We start from the raw sequence: 20992 nt of genomic DNA, 5'->3' as shown, positions 1-20992 counted from the left end.
AGCCGAAAATACAAATGCTATTTAGTAGAGTAAGATTTAGTAACTCGGGTATCATTCATACAATAATTTTTTTTCCATTCATGGTAGACTTTTTTATGGAATCACCCAGAAGGTAAGAAACGTAGAGAATTATAAATTATTCAGGTGCACTTTTTTTAAGTCGAAATTCGAAATAAAATTTTTTATTGTTTCAAATTTCAATATTTTCCTTTTACTATTGATTTATTTACAAGTTGGCTATTAGCTTTTTATGGGCTAAATCAGTATCACAATATTTGAGCCAACATTACTTAGATACTAATTAATAGCAAATGTATTCTCAGCCTAAAATAAAATGATTATAAAAAATGATGAACAAAAACAATGTATGAGTTTGATTCGAAATTAAAATTTCGTTCTAAATAATAATAAAAACTATATATAATTAACATTACGTCATAATTTTAATGTCCAATATTCTCAATTGTTTTATTAGGATATCGTACCAAAATCTCGAATATTCGATGAATACTTCCAAAAATAAAATAACTAAGATTATAAAAAAATTCAACCTTCAATATTAACACGTCAAAACTCGCGTTATGAGCATTTTGCTCACACCCGATTTAAAACAGCGGAACCCTAAACTCGCACTTGAAACATATTTAAGAACACTCTCCATTTTAAATTCCATTTTTCCTTAGAGCCATCTCGAAATTGAACCTATTTTGAAGATCATCGCCTATATTAGTTAGTTAAATCAGGTGCGGAACTATAAACTTGCATTTGAAACATAGCTAGGAACACTCTTCGTTAAATTACCTTTCAAACGAAACAAAAAAAATCAAAATCGATTCATTCGTTTAGGGGCTACGATGACACAGACAGACACACACACACACAAACATAGCGGTCAAACTTAAAACACTCCTTTCTTTGGTTCTGGGGTTAAAGAATAGGAATTTTCCAAAAATAATCGCATGTTTTAAATTATTAGCCTGTCAACAAAAAGTAAATTGTTAGATCAAGGCCATTGGGACAATGACGAACATCTTTAAAATGACGGATGGATAACCTCCCAAAAAACATCAAGAAATATTCCATCTCATAGTTATTGTTTATCCAATGGAAAATACAAGATTTTTACAAACAATTATATGAATAAAAACTGCGTAATTATATTATTTTATTTATAAAAATAACAAAAACAACATTTTTAATTATTATGTAAGTAAATAAAATTCAAGGTAAACTCTATAAAGATATGTTGATCTTAGATCCATCACAATTTAAAAACAACACATATGAATTGGGTTGGGTTCACTTCAGATGAATCTTTAAAAAATTTACTCAGTAAAAACAACAAAATCATTAAGAAAAACTATTAATTTTAATTTAAATAAAATAATAAAAAAATAATATGATTCATTTTAATTTCATAAGAATTTCAAACTTCCTTTTTATTCGTCATCGTGCAAATTTTAAAATAACAAGCTTTAGAAGGTGTGACCTTTAAAAGTATCGATATCTGCCTGATAAAATTAATGGATAAATTATGCTAAAAAATATTCCTGCAAATTTGAATATTATAAATATTTTATAAATAAAAGGTTTATCACGAAATAAGGTTTGACAATTATAGTCAATTCCATAAACAAGTTCATATTACACATGCACTATTTGTGAAAACATTTATGTTACTGTACAAAATACTTAGACGTTAGTATGTATACATATACTATAAACATACAGAAGTACATATTAACACTCCCATCAAATTATCAGTGTTCATGTCAAATGTTTTTTATTCCATGTATATAAAATATACCAAGGTATACTAAGTTTGGTCCCAAGTTTGTAATACTAAAACAAAATTTTGGTATAGGTATTCATAAAATCACCTAATTAGTCCATTTCATTTACAGCGTAACTCAGGACGTAAAAAGTGAGGTCGAGTTCGTAAATAAGCAACAATGATCCATTGGATCTTGAGTCCCTAGGACCCATCTTGTAAACCGTTAGAGATAGAACAAAAGTTTAAATGTAAAAAATGTTCCTTATAAAAAATTAAACAAACTTTTGATTGAAACATTTTTTCTTAAACATCATTGTTTACTCGTGAGGGCGAAAATTAGGCGTAAATTGTATAGTATGTATTATATGGGAATATCAGTTATGTATGTGTGACATGTATGTATGTGTAATGTGATAGAGTAATCAACACTGTCTATGCATGGTATTTCAACAATTAACTCAGTCAATTGTTAGTTTTCACTTGTTTATGTTATCTATGTCAGACTATGTCTCTAGAAACAACTTTAGCAACAAGTGAAGAAAACAGCAAAGATAACTCAATAAAAAGGTACGCGGAAACAAATTTTTTGATTAATATTTCAATCAAACGATGAACAACAATGCTGGCTAAATTGTTGTCATTGGGTCCGGTTTTGCTGGTGTGATCATGTGAGTGAAAGCGTCCTAACTGTAGTTTTGTTTTAAACCAAGAACCCGCATTTAAAAACTTTAATAATTAATAAAAATAAAAAAAAGTAATAAAACTAAATTTTAATAAATTTAAAAAATCTGATTCATTTGAATTTAATAAGAATTTTATTAAAATAATTTTTAAAAGTAAAAAATTGATTACGCAGATTATTAATCAAGTAGAGTACGCTAATTTTATGATGATTCGTACAGATTTCTTAGTATATGTGTGTTTGTAGTTTTTATTAGACATAGACACACATATGCATACTAAATTACTAAACAAGATGGTTCTATTAAGCTATGAAGACATTTTGAATTTATTTAAAAAACAAATCACTTTTTAAATGAGCGTATTTTATGCAATAAATAACATATTTTTCCTTAACGTATTTTTGTACTTCCATAATTGTAAATATGCGTGGAAGTTATAGAAGTCAGTGCTGCAAAGTCATTTCTTAAAGTAGTTCTTATATGTTAAGAAAATAATTTAATTAATCCAAAAATTTTTTAATACAGATTATAACGAAAAAACTTCTTTTAAAAGTAATAATTACGAAATCAAATGATGACAAATTTCCTCTGAAATTTGAAATTATCGAATTCGAGTGCAATATAAGTCCATATTTTGAAATCCATAAACCGGACTAAATTTAAAAATAGATTTTCGCCTATCCAAAAAATTTGGCACCAATATCAAATTTAGAACAATATATACAAAAAAATTTCACGGACTAAATCAAACACGAATAATGTCGATTGATATACAATAGATTTTGATTTCAATAAAATACCATAAATTCGATCAATTCATAAATCAATGCAATATATATATTTTTCATTGATAAAATATACCAAATTATGTTCTTTGTACGAAATACAAGAATTTAAGATACAAAATAATTGTTGAAAACTTAATTGAATAAAATGATTAAAAATCAATATAAATTATTTAACATGATTACAGTAAAACTTATTTAAATAGTGGTCTAATCAAAGATAGGAATTAAAATTTATGCAGACAAGTCAAAACAAACAATTGGCTGAGTTAATTTTTAAAATACCCTGCATAGAAAATGTTAGTGCATAGAATGTCAATACTTGCTTCAACTGCTTATCTTTTATAGTTTTGGAGAAAATGGGCACCAAAGTCTTGTCCTAATTAACGCCCTCATGGATAAACAGTGATGTTTACGAAAAAATGTTTCAAACAAAAGTTGTTTGAAAATTTTTCTTATAAGGGAAATTTTTTACATTTAAACTTTTGTTCTATCTCTAGCCGTTTACAAGATGAGTCCTACCGACCCAAGACCTGTCTTTTTTCGGTCTGAGCATACAAATTTGACGTTGATATCTCTTTTTGCTTTTGAGTTATCGTGATATTGAACAATTGGAAATGGATTCTTAAAATGATTTTATGTACACTTATCAATTCTATATTTTAAGAGATTACAAACTAGGGACTAAACTTAGTATACCTTGATATATATAACATATATACACAGTATAAATATATACCACATTTTAAGATATCGACAAATAATTTGCCCTTCGGAATTAAATTATAGAATTTCCTAGAATTTAAAAATTTCTGACAGTTCCAGATCTTTGCAGGTTAATCGCCACTGTAATTTATATGACGATAGGATTCGTATTTTCGGAGAAAATTGCTCTTAATGGACGATTTTGGAGGATATCTCAAAAATTATGCTTCCAACAGTTAAATAAACCCGATTTTTGAACTTTTTGGGTCAAAATTACCTTATATACTGAGTTTTATCGAAATAGGGAAAACAAATTTTTTCTCGATTTTTTCGATTTTTTTCAAAGGGGTACCCCTTAAAAAAATTTTAAAAAATCGAAAAAATTTTGTTGTCACCGATTTTGATAAAACTCAGTACATAAGGTAATTTTGACCCAACAAATTCAAAAATTGGGTTTATATGACGATAGGATTCGTATTTTCGGAGAAAATTGCTCTTAATGGACGATTTTGAAAGATATCTCAGAAATTATGCTTCCAACAGTTAAATAAACATGATTTTCGAACTTTTTGGGTCAAAATTACCTTATATACTGAGTTTTATCGAAATAGGGAAAAACATTTTTTTCTCGATTTTTTCGATTTTTTTCAAAGGGGTACCCCTTAAAAAAATTTTAAAAAATCGAAAAAAATTTGTTGTCACCGATTTTGATAAAAATCAGTACATAAGGTAATTTTGACCCAAAAAATTCAAAAATCGGGTTTATATGACGGTTGGATTCATATTTTCGGAGAAAATTGCTCTTCATGGACGATTTTGGAGGATATCTCAGAAATTATGCTTCCAACAGTTAAATAAACCCGATTTTTGAACTTTTTGGGTCAAAATTACATTATATACTGAGTTTTATCGAAATAGGGGAAAAAAATTTTTCTCGATTTTTTCGATATTTTTCAAAGGGGTACCCCTTAAAAAAATTGTAAAAAATCGTTGGTTTCATTTGTCTGATTTGAAGTGCCTAAGGAAATAAAACCTTTCAAACATTTTAGTTTTTTTTTAAATATCAAAATTTTGATATATATCGGATATATATCAAAAATATCCGATATTTTGATATTTATAATAAATATCGGATATTTTCGAACCCTGCTGTAATTATAGATGTTTGCTTTACTAACTACAGTAATTTATAAGTTTTTCTGTACTAAAATAAACACCAAATAATTAAAACATTTTTAAATAATATCTAGCTGGTAGCTAACTAAAAAACTAAACCAATCTATAGTTTGAAAATATTATTGATCTAAATTTAATAATAATATAACTTTATTAAATTACCTACATTTTTAAATAATAAAATTATTACAAGATTTTTATTTTTATTCTATCAATAAATTAAATTAAATTGTTATTATTCAATAATTATTGTTTTATTACAAATATAACAAAAAATTTTTATATTATAAATTTATTTTATTTTATGTGAAAAAATATCTATTCATTACTTTCATAACAAAAACACATATAGTATTATATCCGGTCGATCTACAGAGTGGTTACAATTAAGGGAACATGTAAAAACATTTCCAGAAAAGTATGATGTTTTAGGCTACCATGTCAAATTTTAAGGTAAAATTCAGTTAAAGCTTGGGGAAATCTGATAAATGTCGAGAATAAAATTTTTCGATATACAGTATGTTCACAGTTTTTGGTAACACTAAAAATTTCAGCTGTCAGCATGTCATATGAAATGCGGTGTTCGGGACATAAAAGCAAGTATGGAAATACATATTTTCTGAAAATTTAAAGCTTGCAATCCTTGATTTCATTAGTATATCTTTATATATATGTAATATATATAAAGATATACGAATTTTAGACTCGAGTTTGTAACGCTTAAAAATATTGATGATACGAACAAAATTTTGTTTTAAGTGTCCATAAAATCACCTATTTCTTTTTGTACGTCTGTTCATCTGTTATCACAATAACTCCAAAATGAAAAAAGATACGAAGCTGAAGCTTTTAAGAGCGTGCTCAAGGCGTAAAAAGTGAGTTTGAGACCTAAATAGAAACATAGGCCTATTCCGCAGGACCAATCTTGTAAACCGTAAAAGATAGAACAAAACTTTAAATGTAAACATGTTCCTTATAAAAGAAGTAAGCATCATTTTTTTCCCCCGAGGTATCAAGGCAGAACAAGACTTTGGTGTTCATTTCCTCCAAAAATATATAATATAAAGAGTAGAAAATTTGTAGGTATAGCATCAATTAGTAAGTCTTCTTGATTTTTTTTAAACGAATCAAAAATTATCTAGAAAACTTTCGAAAACTAGAAGAAATGGTTGCCGGAATTTCGTCACTTTGTTTGCTTTTTTAAACTAACCTAATTAGTTTAAAAAAAAATACACGCACTGATATTCAACAATGTCTATACAGGGTACTTCAATAATTAACTCAGTTAATGGTTTATTTTCACTTGTTTTTCTTAGTTTGTAAAATAGCCCATAACCTGATTACGCAACTGTTATATAAAACTAAGATTCATAACACTGAATTATATGAACCACTTTGTACAACCTATTCTTACTTCATGTTATAACTAACCTACATACAATTCCTTTGTACAACAAAAAACCCTTTTGTAAATAACCTTTTTTTTAAGACTAAATTCACGGTTTAATTTTATTAATAACAGTGAGAGCCGTCAGCCCTTATAATATTTATTCCATAACGGACTATTATTTCACTATTTACCGAAAGAATTTAATGTCGAAAACTCTAACATAGATATGAATTGTATGATGAAAGATGTGTGACCTAATGAACCATAAAAAACAATGAAATCAATTTTAGAAGCATCTTTCTATTCAACCAAAAATGGTTGGGTAAATCTTTTAAACTATTTAAGTTAAGCCATCTTTCACAAGAATTTATTAAAAGGCCTTATTTAAAAATTATTAAAAAATCAAAATTATTGATAAGAAATAATAATTCGGAAAATTTTCCGTTTGGAAATTGGCTAGCTAAATTGGATGTGGAGAAACAAAGAACGTGAATAATCCAGGATGAATTATTTTCTTGTTAAGAACCTGTTTATCACATGATATTTGGAAAAATAATTTAAATAAGTGGCTAAAAATATAATCTAAGTTGAAATTAAATTGTCAAAAACTGTGAAAAACTGTCGAACCTTGACCAAATTGCCCAATAAAAGGCATAAACACAAGCGGAAAAAAACGCGTTTGGAAAGATAAAAAATCAAAAGTTATTTCTCAAGCATACTATAAGATTTTATTCAAAACGTTTTCTTAAAATTCAAATATTTATTCGGTAAAAATTAAACGCAAGTATGTTTTTTAAAATTATTTATACTAAATTCGATTTTCGAAAAAATTCGCCATATTAGGTCTTATCATTTATAAATCGCTTCTTAGAAGACTGTTAGGTTAGGTTATATTGGCTGTCCACGAAGGACACACACACTTAGGCTATAAAGCCCATTATGATATCATATGTTTTATCACCTTTTTCCGCTGATAATTTCATTTATCAGATCCTCAGTTATTTTCAGAGGCTACCCATCACAACCATTAATTAAATTACTTTTTGTCGTGACGGCAGGAATCGAGCCAGCTACCCTAGGCATACCGCGAGCGATATTGGTTAGGCCTTAACTAACTGAGCTATTAGCGTTGACTTAAAAGAAACTTGAGAGTAAGGATAATAAGGAATGTTTTACCTCAGTATCTGAAAAAAATCATTTACTACGATAAATAGAACCTAAAAGACAAGATTGTCTGGTTAAAATTGATATTGATAGATTCCGAGATATCCGATAAATTATTTGTATCATATTTTATCTGGCCGAAACTAAAATTGACTCACATTTGAAGAATCTCAAAATTACATGACATTTCCAGATTTTCAAAGTCGATCTCAACGGTATTGTTCTGATATATGCTCAAATCTAAACTTAGGCTTTATATTAAATAATCATTGAAAAATCTTCTAATGAAAATCGAATTAAAAACAAAAACAGTTCAACAAGAAAAAATTTTGATGAAATTTCAACCAAACAATGATTAAATAATAATCTCTAACCTCTATTCCATACTTTCTGGAAACATCATTTTATCCAGGATATAAATTCTTACAAGAGCAATTTTTTACATAAATAATTTTGGACATAAATAAATAATACAAAAATAATTAGATCAAATCTAAATACCATTAAAAAAAATAATAATAATAAATTTAGGTAATTTAAAAAAAAAAAAAAAATTAATGATAGTAATTTTACCTTTTAAAAATCAAATCAAAAATATAAAATAATCCAAATCCACTGGTGTGTGGTCGTTTTCTTTTTAATATTTGAAACTTTAAAACACAAACATTTTTTTAAAACATCTTAAAAATTCACTTTTATTTTAATAAAATAAATGACAATCAATACCGAGTCATAATTAATAATTTTCACTAAAAACCACATAAATACAAAAATTCAAAAATAACTAAAAAAAAAATTTCAGCACTATTTTTAAAAACCTGCCATTATGTAATTTACAAAAAAAACACAAATGACAGTCATAACACGTGAAAAAAAAAATTAATTTTTAATGAAACTTTAATTAATATTAAAACACAATAATTCACATATCAAATTTGATTTAATAATAATTTTTAACGTATATTTTAAATAATTGAATTTGTTGTATTTGAATTAATAATAAACTAATAATAATAATAAATATACACACATGTGAACACTACTTAGGTACGTACTGGGTACTTGGGTAGTGAGGTCTAGTACTGACTGTGGACTGACTGACTATGACTGACAAAGTGGTGGTAATATGATCAGTGATCAGTGATCTCCTTCGAGTTCACTCTCACTACACACATAAGTGTATGTACTGTATGTAGTATATGTCATACGATCATATGTGTCCTAGTCTAACTAATTCATCCATTCACTTTATTATTTATTAAGGGGACTAGATATGAACGGTTTCACAAGTATCAATAATATGGAATTTGATGAGAGATCCTTTTAGTATTCGATAAAATGTAATGGAAAACATGAGCAATTTATAGCTTTTCTGCTATTTATAACTTCAGTTGGAAAGAGTGTATAGATGAGCATAGTTTTAAAAACTACGAAAAAAATATGATTTTTTTGGTATAAAAAGGAGGGGAAGGGTGCTAAGATTACATTATTTCGACGTAAAAAAGAGGAAAAGAGGCTAAACTGTCGAGACATCCAACAAATTTTTTGATACTAACCCAACCTATATCAAGTCTCAATCTTCTTCTTCCTGGGAATTCACTCAAAATTGCTGAAATGCACTTAAGCTATAAAAGCATCGACTCGCCTCGTAAACAATTTGCAGCTCACAGCCAAATTTAAGATCAGATCTGTCAAATCATACCCAGTCCGAGTAGGTAATTGGTCAGCAGTAAAATAGCTACGTTGTTGTTCCTATCTTGCAACATTCTTGATCTCTAACACGATTTCAGTGGTCGGAGAACGGAAAAACAGATGGTCGACTAAAAGTGGGTATTCGAGGGAATAGAACTATCCAGTTACAACACTATACCTCCTGCCGGGATTACTTAAGATTACTATAAGATGTCTTTCTAACAACTGAAATTTTAAACATATTTTTGTATCTTAAAAGACCTGAAGATATTTTATACGACTGTATTTAATACACGTCTTACGAGTTCAATAGGTTTGTAATACTTTACGTCATGTATTTTAATGGCAGTATATAAGTTGCAAAAGCCAATCTTAAATAAAACAAGTGAAAACAAACAATTTACTGAGTTAATTGTTGAAATATACCATGTAAAGACAAAGTTGATTACGCAATCGTTTTTTTTACGTCATATCAGCAAATAAAGATAGCCAAACATACATACATACATACACGATTTACAAAATGGGTCCTACGGGTCCAAGACCCAATTGACCTATGTTGCTCATTAACGAACTTGACCTCACTTTTTATGTCCTGAGCACGCTTTAAAAAGTTCTTCTTGGTATTTATCTTCGTTTTTGAGTTATCGTGTTTACAGACAGACAGACAGACAACCGGAAATAATTAGGTAATTTTATGAACACCTATAACAAAACTTTGTTCGTAGCATCAATATTTTTCAGTGTTACAAACTTGGGACTAAACTTAATATACTATTTACATTTCATATATACATGGTATAAAAATATTTTACGTCTGTAGTCTCCTGAATGTAATGTGTTGTTGTAGTACAACATTCTATTATTCGTTGTGTGCGTAGTCATGGTAGGGATAATAAAATCGATGCCAGCGCTTTAAGTGAAAAATTTTGGAGATAAAGTGGGCTGTTATGACTAATTTGCAATTATTTACATGTTAATGATATAGAAACTGTCAAATTAAAATGATTGAAAAACACTAATTAATTAAACTTAATGCATTAAAAATTGTGAAAATAAGAAATCAAATTGTACAAATATTATTTTTCAAATGTTAATTATCGTAATTATTTATTTAAATTTGTGAAACAAGAATATTAAATTTTAAATGTAAGTTTTCAATGCAATCCACACAATTATATATGCATCCATTAATTCTATAATTAAAGTAGTGTATCGTTGTCATGGAAACGAAATTCACGCTCGGAGCGAATACATATACATAGTATATACATTGATGTAATGTGATTTGCTTGAATTATGGCAACTATTTATTTGCATATTTACTAGTTGAGTTGACTTGACTTATGTTTAGTGGTGTAAGCAATGTATTTATTTATATTGGTACATATTTATTGTTTTTATCTTGTTCAATATTATTTAGCGATATTAATTGGTAAAAATGTTCGTTAGATACTCAATCCAAGTTTGGAAATTGATATCTTCTGACAATTTGGTCATCAAAGTTGAATTTTTAATTTTTATTTTTTCTTAAATCATATAAACTTTTATAATATCATAATTTTTTTTATTTTTCTATTAATAATTCTCATGAATGTACATCCTTAAGGTAATACGAGCGCCAAGGCGAGTTTAGACTTACAGGAAATTATTTGTATCTTTTTTTCAACTTTGATGATACATTTTGTTATAACTTCTTAAATCATTTAAACTATCATAATTTATTTTATTTGTCTATTAATAATTCTCATGAATATACATCTTTAACAAAAATAATTGATAATAAACGCTTTGTGATTTAATTAAAAAATCAAAAAATTATTTTATCAACAGTTTTATTTTGTACTTAGATACTTAGTCAGTGTTAGTAACGAACGATACATGTAATAAATTATTATTACTAACGACAATAGATGTTTATAAAATTATTATAATTAAAATTATTAATTGTCTGTATGTGTATCAATGATGATGATGTTAAACAAATTTTCCAAGATTTGTTATTATTACAGTTAAGACTTATTATTACAGTTAGAATAATAGATAATATTGCCAAAATAAATATTCAGTTTATAAATTTATACTTATTAATCAATATTTTTAATTTAATTATACAGTAGAATCTCGATAACTTAAACCTCGGTAACATAAAAACCTCTGTTACTTCAAAAAATACTATGTTCCCTTCCCAACAGAGCCCAAAACCTCTATAACTTAAAAGACGCAACCTCTATAACTTAAATAAATAATCTCTGTATAGGCCCTCAGTAACTACATAGAAACATGTTCATACCTCTATATTAACTAGCGTACATAGAAACATGTACATACCTCTATATTAACCTTTACCTAACATAGACACTTGATAACTTAAAACCTCTATAACTTAAAATATTTTGTGTTTCCCTTGGACTTTAACTTATCGAGATTCTACTGTATATTCACTATTTTTATGTCTTTAATCAAATACAATTAATTTATTAAGGTGTTTCGATACCAAAACGAAAGTGCTATTAAAAATTCAATTAAAGTGTATTTAATACGCTTTCCGTATAAATTTCAAGTCGATTCTCTGTACAGTTTACGATTAATAAATTATTAAAACCAGCCCTTTTTACATGGTTGTATATGAAGAAATCGTAATAAATGTTGGGTTTTTAGTCAATAAGTGCTTTTATTAATGTTTTATCATTTAAATAAAAACTTTTATCAATATTCCTCAAGTTTTAAGCTTAATAATAATAATTATATAGTCATTGGAGTTTTTTGACTTTCGCACTTTAAATCAACGACCAATCATATTTCAGCGAAAAGAGATTTATATCAAAGTAATATTTACATATTATTGCGATGATTGATGAAATCATTTTCGATATTATCATAAAAAACTGCAAAAATAAACACAATATACCCGGGTGCATAATGAAAATAATAAGAAATTATTAATGCCTAGGGTTATATTGACACAGTAGTAATTTATTAATTTTATTAAAAAAAAAAAAGTCTAAAGGTGTTGCCTCCAAAAAAAAATGTAACCAAAAACTAGTTATTAATAATAGCTAGTTTCTATGGTATCAAAATAATATAATCTATGTTTTCTCCTTTGTGTTTTGCTGGTTTATAATCTTTATAATGGTTGATTCTTTCAATTCTTATTCTTTATTGTATAATCTTTTGTTTGTTATAACCAATATTTTTTGAACTATTGCCATAATAATATATCAAAATATAGATAGGTATTTACTTTGAGCGGGTGTGTGTTGCACCTTGAATCAAATTGAACATTTTTAATGTTTTTTTATCTTCATGTAAGTAAAGAAAGATAGCCACTCTTAGATAACCACGCAGTTGTTTTTCAAATAAAAGTTGTTAATTTTTTTTTGTAAGAAACATTTTCTTCATTTAAACTTTTTTGCTATCTCTAACGGTTTACAAGATGGGTACTATACGAACTCAAGACCCAGCTGACCTATGCTGCTCATTTACGAACTCTACCTCACTTTTTACGTCCTAAGTACGGTACAAAAACTTCAGCTTGATATATTTTTTCGCTTTTGAGTTATCGAGTCGACAGACAGATGGACAGACAATCGAAAATGGACAAATAACGTGATTTTATGATTTAAGGAATTTGGTATATCACATATACCAAAATTTTGTTCGAATCATCAATATTTTTAAGCGTTACAAACTTGGCACTCAATTTAGTATACCTTGATACATTTCATATATGCATGGTATAAAAACATACAACATATGCATGGTATAAAAACACGCAACCATTGTCAGTAGCTAAATTTATTCGTAAAGGACATAATAGGGTATTTTACTATTTTTGAAAAAGTACCTCAAAATGTTGATTTTGCTAATAAAAAGCCACAAAAAATTTATTTCGAAAAAATACACACGCTTTCTTATAGCACAACTAAGTTTGACAGATATATTCATAGATATCTGATTATAATAAATATAAATACTTATTATCTATGGATATATTATACCCACCTGTCTACACTGAACTAACTGATGGTCTATGGCGCATACCGATTTCATATCACAGCAGGGCTTGCCCGCGTTTTAGATCACGTGATATGCAGTTTAAAAATTACGATTTTTAATTTTGATATTATAAAAGAAAAATGTGCTTTTATGACTCGAAATCAGAATATTTACATAAATTTTAACTTTTTTCAAATTTCTTAATTCTTTTTCACTGCCGAAAGTACCCTATTATTATTAGACCGTGGAACATCACGGGTTTTTTATACAGATAAATACATACAGTATACAGATTACAAGGTACAACACATTACCCTATTATCTATTACATTCTGTTTTGGTCTATTCACAATAGTAAAACGTCTTGTAATTTACATTTCAATTCAAAATAAATTCTTATCTTTTTTTGTCTTATTATTTTTTGTTTAAATCCTGTTTAACATAGTATATGTAGACAAGCATGTTTGGTTTTTTTAGGGTGAAAATTCCTCTTTTCAATCTATAGAAATAGCGTTAAGTGGGTAGCTTTATGTTGTCTTAAAATTCCAGATTCTGTGTATTATTACGCAGACTAAAAAATGTTTTGTGATCTATTCCATTCTGTTATAAATTACCTAATAGCGGGATTGAAATCCCTAAACTCAATTTCGATCGATCTCCAAGGCGATACAGGAAATTGAATAAATTTTTTGACTCAATCAATATAAGCTGCGGTGTCCGAGTGGTTAAGGAGATGGACTTGAAATCCATTGGGTTCTACCCGCACAGGTTCGAATCCTGTCCGCAGCGTAAATTTATTTTACATAATTTTGAAGAGGTGCTTCTTGTATCCTTTATTAAAAAATAATCCCTAAATAAAGTGAGAAAATTAAATGCTAAAACTGCGTTTAATAAGGAATTAGTGTTTTTGTTATCTTTTTACAACATTCAAAACTGTATTAGCTAAAGGGAAGGAAAAAGGTTGTACGGGGCCAGATTTAAGTATGGCTTATACCATAAAAAATTCAGATTCATAAAGGTAAATTTAGCAGGGATATTCAACATATTACTAGGAGCTCATTTGGTGCTTAATTTTCAGTAAAACGATTCTTAGGGAAAATAAAATTCCAGTCGTCAAAAAAAAGCTACAATTGTTTATGAACCTGAGAAAAGCTGCAATAATCTAGAGGTAATGAAAATTTTCCCATGAATCTTTTTTTCTTACATCTGATCTTTAAGCACATTAATCAGCTGGAATAAATTTGCGAATAAAAGCATGTAAATGGGACAGTGAAAATTTTTTGCAGTGAAAATTAAAAATCAAAAAATTATCTTGTAATATTGTGCCCAATGCAGACTCATATAATGTATTGAACAATGCAAAAAGAATGTATTTATTTTGTGTCATTTGCAATTTACTAAGCTACATGAAGTTAGCACTTCCAAATATCAGATTTAAAAAATCTTTAAAATTAACAAAAAGGTTGGTTTCTCGTTTTTTTAAAAGGAAATTAAACACTTTAAAATATTAGTATGTAAATATCTGTAGTATTGGCTTTATTGGAAAGATAACCTGAATCTCAAATATACAAAAAAAAGTTTGAGTATCTTTTTTTTTAAAGTGTAAATTTTTAAGTAAATTTTTTTGCTTATATGATTGTATTATTTTGCTGATATGGAGAAACAAGTGAAAACAAACAATTGACTCAGTTAATTGTTGAAATACCATGTATAGACAGTGTTGATTACTCTGTCACATTACACATACTTAGGTACATGTCACATATATATCACTGAATTCCCATATAATACATATTATACAATTTGAGCATAATTTGCGCTCTCACGGGTAAACAGTGATGTTAACGAAAAAATGTTTCAAACAAAAGTTGTTTCTTTTTTTATAAGGAATATTTTTTACGATTAAGCTTTTGTTCTATCTCTAACGGTTTACAAGATGGGTCCTACGTCCTATATTATAGCTTGATATCTCTGTTCGTTTTTGAGTAATCGAGATGACAGACGGACAGACGACAGACGACAAACGACAGACAGACAACCAGAAACGGACTAATTAGGTGATTTTATGAACACCTATATACCAAAATTTTGTTCATAGTATCAATATTTTTAAGCGTTACAAACTATGGACTAAACTTAGTATACCTTGGTATATTTTATATACATGGTATAAAAAATTATTGAATGGTCAGAAAATAAACTAAGGGAACCAAATTAATTTGAGATGGTGCAAGGTTTGTAGAGTTAATTTATAATATATGCGGTACTTAAACAGTTGTTGTAAGTTATCCTTATTAGTAGTTAAATAGTTCCTTGTTATTAGTTAGTCATTACTCATTATACATTTTATTTACATAAATAAATATTTATTATTTATGTTTACGTAATAATTGCATGTTTTTCAATATTTATTTTAAATTTTGCATTTGTATTTATTTAAAATCTAATTTGTTATTGTTTATGTTGTAAATACTTAAAGATGAATGGGTAGTTCAATACAAACTACGAAATTTTTGACTTCTCACATATTCGCACCGTTCGTGAGTTTTATTGGAGGCGTTTCCATGTTAACGATGTATAACTTTAATTATAGAATTGTATGGATGCATATATAATTGTATGGATTACATTTATGACTTACATTGAAAATTTAATATTATTGTCTCACAAATTTAAATAAATAATTATGATAATTTACATTTGAAAAATAATATTTGTGCAATTTGATTTCTTATTTTCACAATTTTTAATGCATTAAGTTTAATTAATTAGTGTTTTTCAATAATTTTAATTTGACATTTTCTATAACATTAACATGTAAAATTAAAAAACTATAACATTAAATTAATATTAAAAAAATTTTCACTGGAAGCGCTGGCATCGTTTTTATTGTCCATACCATGACTACGCACACAACGAATAGCTATTTTAGGGTTGCCTCCAGCTCAAGCCTAGTGGTTAGGCTCAAACCGCGTGGTTAGTATCGTAAAAGCAAAAATTTGCATTATGATTGCTGAATCGTCACCACAAGGGATTTGACCTCAGGAACTGGAGTACTGAGAATTGATTTTGTTTGTCGGTAACACGATAAGAAATCAGTTGTAAAACTTTTGTATTCGTTCTAATTGAGTCACGTTCGTGCAGAATTTTCATGTTTGTTGGTTTTGTTCGAGGTATGCTTGTGTAAATTTTTTATTTCTCTATCTTGAGAAAAATATCATAGTAGGTATTATTCCCAAATGTTCCCGAAAACATAATAATACTTTTAACCTTCCGACCTTTCGAACATAGACCATAGGTAACGAGTCTGATCAATTACATATCAAAACTGGCAATTGAGTATGAATCGAAGCTAAATGTTTTTTTATTTAAGACAAGAATCTCTAGTTAATAATATTAATCATTAACAATAAGGTCTGTTATAATAGGGCTGGACTCTATCAACATACGTACAAATATTGAGAATGTTAATATTTGAACATAATAAAGCCCTTTTTATATAAATAAATAAGCCACATATGGTATGTATTGCAGGATTCTTTTTTTTTATGAGTATTTGCAATATGAACGCATGGGGGGTAATTTTATTTTATTTATATAAATATCCAACTGTTTAAATTTACACCTTTTAAAATGTATCTAGAATTGTTATTAAAGGACCTTTGTCATTAAAAACGGTCATAGTGGCGTCTACTCTATACTCTCTATACTTCAATATATCTATACTTCTATAGGATCCGATATTTGAGAGATGGATATCCTTATCAATTCTTAGCATTGAATAACATAGAAATAGCAAAATTAAATATTTAAGTTTTTTATTTTGTCCTTCCTGTTGGAGTGATAAGACTTTTCGTTGGCGTAATATCGTTTCACATTTTTCCCATTTCAAACTGTAATATACCTCCTGGTTAAGATTAGCAACAAAAAAACTTGTTCTCCCCTCTGGGTGGAAAGTGTCCACTTTCAGCTCATTGTGATAAACGAAGTTGCCGTTTTCCGCCTATGTCGAGCAGAAAAATAGTATATACACCACGGAGAATGTCTCGGATCTTTTGTTTGCCGCCCAAGGTTTCGCCTCGGGATACAATGAACATGAGATTTGAGACATTCTTTACTTCTGCTCCCTAGATGTGTAATACCTACAATATTTTTGAAAATTTTTAAATGCCAGTAATTGGGAATATTCATGTTTTTTTTTGTTTTAATAAAAGCTTATTCACGTAACAAACAGCAAAAAAGAAAATTATTTTTAGAATGAAATAAAAGACATCAAAGGTTTGTTTGCATCTCTTTCTAGCAAAACAGATTTTAACATGGGTTTTTATGGCAAATCTAGTGTATGACGTCAAATACTATTTCCGATCTCTTTGTCTAATTGTATCTTTCAAAGAATATTAAAATAAATGCTTTAACCTGTCTTATTAGAAGTTTAAAGTGGTTTTATCATTTCTTTACGCCTTTCATTTTTCAAGCTTCAAGTTCTAGCCTTAATCAAGCCCCGCAAACAAAAGCCTCTTCCGACCGTTTAAATAATTTGTATAGAATTGTATCCGATGAAAGAAGTTTTGCGATACTTCTAAAATGGAAGGTCTTCCATTATCTGATTCACAATAAAAAAGTTTTACTATAATGGAAGTAGTTTATTTTGATTTATGGAAGTAGCTGCAATTTGAACTTGTTACAAGGAAAAATAAACTACTTTAAAAAAAATGAAAAATACTATAAACTAGTTTTAACATTCCACAAATATAGCAGTATTTTAGAAAAAAACTCTAACCTCCATACACAGACACATATTTGAAGTAGTTACAGCCAAAACTTTTGCTCTCCCTTAACCCTTTCTGCCTTGAAGATTCAAAAATCCTTCCAGGTATCAGCACAGAGCCCTGATACCTGATTAAAATTTAAAAAAAAAATGTAACATCTATTTCAATTGTAAAGCAATCATCGTTAGTAGCTAAATCAAGTAAACAATGAATGTAAAATACCGACCGAAAATTATTTTCAAAACTGCCACGTAATTTACATTGTGAAAACTGGTGTCTGGTAAATAACCTGAAACAAATGTGCCACAAAACTTCTATTAGAATCTGTGGACAGAAGTTGAATGACGTTCACATAAAGATTTTTTAAAAAGATAATACCCTTTCATATAAGTATTTTATCTATGACTTCTTTAGTTATTTTATTCATAAAAATGATTAAATAACATTCAAGACATAATAGAAATGAACATATTTTAAAATTTCAACTACAAAAATAGTTTTTTAATCTTCAAATCCAGTTTTGAATTAAATATTTTTAAAATTTATTTGTTAAAGGGTCGTTTTATTAATCGTTTTTATTACCAGTACCAATGAGATCTTTAAAATAAGAAATGGCTATAAAAACTATATTTAAAAAAAAACATATTACCTTTGTAAAACATTTTTATTAATAAAATTTATTTTTAAAATAGTAAATTTTAAATCTTTAAAAATAATTTTAATGTTTTAAAACAAGTCTTTATATTTATAAAAATTGAGTCAGCTATCATCAGCTGCGGTGTCCGAGTGGTTAAGGAGATGGACTTGAAATCCATTGGGTTCTACCCGCACAGGTTCGAATCCTGTCCGCAGCGGTAACATTTTTTCCAATTTTTTTTTAAAATTACATTTCTTATACTAGAGAATTTAATAAAAGTTAATTTTAGGTTGTTTTCAAACGTAAATTCTTTAAATATTTTTAGTTTTTGATAATTCATCTGTTTTGAAACAATTCATAAAAAATGATTTGTAGACACAGCGGTTCTATGGTGTAATGGTTAGCACTCTGGACTTTGAATCCAGCGATCCGAGTTCAAATCTCGGTAGAACCTGAATTTTTTGTTTTTTTAAATCGTATTTACTATTCGTAAGAACAAAGAAAATTACTTTTCTTTGAACTATTTTTTGACTTTTTTACAAAACAAATAAAGAAAATTTTCAAAATTCAACGCGAAAGTATTGATTCAAATATGTTAAACAGTTCTATAGTTCTAAATTTTTTTGATTGCAACAGCAATTTTGTTTTTATGTTTAACTCAATGTGCGTGAGCCCATGTTAGAGACAAAATTCTGTGATTTTTTTGAGAATTGATTAAAGTAAGTTTGAATTTACCTATTAAGGTTTCACCGGGGCTCTAATTGTCAAATAAAACACAAAAATGATATTTTCCAATAATCCGACCCTTAACACATGTATACCTGAAACCCATCGAAAACTTTTGGGTAGAAAGTTTCAAGAAAAAGCTTTGCCCTATAAAAATTACTTATTTTAAAGTTTCATGAAAATATTTCATAATCTGCATTGAAAAAGACCATGAGTGGGATATAAAATGATCAGGTAATTTCAGGTTAAAAAATACAAAAAAATATCTATATATTTTCAACTTTGATAGTGAATTATTTTATAACTTAACGATATAAGACAATTAAAATTTTTCGATACCTGGCGGAATTTTCAAAATATTGAAAATTGACAATTTTCTTTAATTATTCAGCTTTCGATATTTTGTCAGATATCGAAAAATTTTATTTTTATCAAAATCGAAAATAAGATAAAAACAATTTCAACCCTAAATGTGGCTTTTTAACCACATATTCTTTGAGTACATCTACCTATATATCCTTAACAAACAATCTAATCACATCCATAGACGATAACCAGGTGCTCTCAAGTACATTCTGTCTTGCCTTCCCTAGATTTCCTAGAAATTCGAGTATTTATTTCTACACGATATGGAAGAAAAGGATGTTTAGATGTTTAAGACGAAAATAATTTTTAATTTTTCGATCTTTATGACTATAAAGGTGCATGCATCCTTGATTAACCAGATGTTTATACAACAATGTTAAAATGAACCAACTCACCCCACTCTTTAACCCTATACCCCCCTGTGATTTAATAATAGAAAGTAAATAAAAATAAAGTGTAATTACAATGTTTATAAATAGAATCGTACCATCTATTTCATTCTAACATCTGCCAAAAATATCTCAGATATACGTATCTTTGTTTATCTCATAAGAATATGTCAAGTATAAAGTCCAATCTACAATCACAGTGATATTTTTTAGGTATGGTCGATGATAATCTATTATAGGCTATTGTGTTGTATTATCGTTAATTTTAAAGTACGTTCGATTTCTTGGAGGGTATGTGTATTCGTTGTGTGTGTAGTCATGGTAGGGACAATAAAATCGATGCCAGCGTTTCCAGTGAAAAATTTTGGCGATAAAGGAGGCTGTTATGATTAATTTGCAATTCTTTACTTTATGTTAATGTTATAGAAAATGTCAAATTAACATAATTGAAAAACACTAATTAATTAAACTTAATGCATTAAAAATTGTGAAAATAATAAATCAAATTGCACAAATATTATTTGTCAAATGTAAATTATCATAATTATTTATTTAAATTTGTGAGACAATAATATTAAATTTTTAATGTAAGTCATAAATGCAATCCAATTATATATGCATCCATACAATTCTATAATTAAAGTAGTGTATCGTTACCATGGAAACGCCTCCAATAAAACTCACACACGGTGTGAATAAATATACAACACAATCTACCGATGCCCTGAAGTTCCTAC

At 27.7% G+C, this 20992-nt stretch overlaps 1 protein-coding gene and 3 non-coding genes across 4 annotated transcripts in view; 3 read left to right on the top strand and 1 right to left on the bottom strand.

Annotated features, from left to right (window-relative positions):
* Nucleotides 1–8276, bottom strand: part of LOC123299638 (probable serine/threonine-protein kinase clkA) — a 66375-nt gene extending 58099 nt beyond the window's left edge. The window contains exon 1 of the mRNA XM_044881906.1: nt 8251–8276. The gene's annotated coding sequence lies outside the window, so the exon portion shown is untranslated. The remainder of the gene's footprint in view (nt 1–8250) is intronic.
* Nucleotides 8277–14075: 5799 nt separating this feature from the next.
* Trnas-uga lies at nt 14076–14157 on the top strand. The gene has a single exon. It is a non-coding gene; the product is annotated as a tRNA-Ser (tRNA).
* Nucleotides 14158–18909: 4752 nt separating this feature from the next.
* Trnas-uga lies at nt 18910–18991 on the top strand. Its single transcript has one exon. It is a non-coding gene; the product is annotated as a tRNA-Ser (tRNA).
* A 165-nt stretch (nt 18992–19156) lies between these two features.
* Trnaq-uug lies at nt 19157–19228 on the top strand. The gene has a single exon. It is a non-coding gene; the product is annotated as a tRNA-Gln (tRNA).
* The last annotated feature ends 1764 nt before the right edge of the window (nt 19229–20992 follow it).

The sequence above is a fragment of the Chrysoperla carnea genome, chromosome 5, assembly GCF_905475395.1.
Source record: "Chrysoperla carnea chromosome 5, inChrCarn1.1, whole genome shotgun sequence".
NCBI lineage: Eukaryota > Metazoa > Arthropoda > Insecta > Neuroptera > Chrysopidae > Chrysoperla > Chrysoperla carnea.
The sequence above is the reverse complement of the archived record's forward strand: the minus strand, read 5'-3'. Positions and strand labels throughout refer to the sequence as shown.